A 474-nucleotide genomic window follows, 5' to 3' on the forward strand; every position below is an offset into this window, starting at 1 on the left:
CTCTTAACCACTGCACCACACTTCGAAGGGAAGCAGACATGTTTTTTCCTTTGTTCCTGCTGTTGAATAAAATGCTGTCTCCCCAGCAGTATCCCAACAGTTTGCAGGATCCACAGCTGAGCTCCCAACTGTGTATATGCCTAGTAGACCATTTTGTTTTTCAGTGCTTCATCCAGACACCAAGAACAAAGGTGATGGAGCTAGGAGGTGGTTCTTAACAGGTTTGCCTATTCTGAGACTATCTGGAAATGATCTGCTAAGGGCCAAGAGGCAGCAGGACACACCCTCCCCTTTGGGAGAGCTCAAAGCCCCCTTCCTGCCTCCACCCTAGACCACTTCCCCCAACCCATTTGAGAGTGAACTAGGAGCCTTGCCCTCAAGTCGTTACCAGGGGCCTGTGCATGCCATCTACAGAACCCCGTGGGGCAAAGGGGTAGGGCGACTGAGAGGTGAAATCAGACCACAGCACGGAAC

General features: G+C 51.5%; 1 protein-coding gene across 1 annotated transcript in view; it reads right to left on the reverse strand.

The window, feature by feature from the left end:
- IL15RA (interleukin 15 receptor subunit alpha) overlaps positions 1–474 on the reverse strand; it is a 237,522-nt gene that overhangs the window by 69,205 nt on the left and 167,843 nt on the right. The window lies entirely within an intron of this gene.

The sequence above is a fragment of the Podarcis liolepis genome, assembly GCF_965112155.1.
Source record: "Podarcis liolepis genome assembly, chromosome: 10".
Lineage (NCBI taxonomy): Eukaryota > Metazoa > Chordata > Lepidosauria > Squamata > Lacertidae > Podarcis > Podarcis liolepis.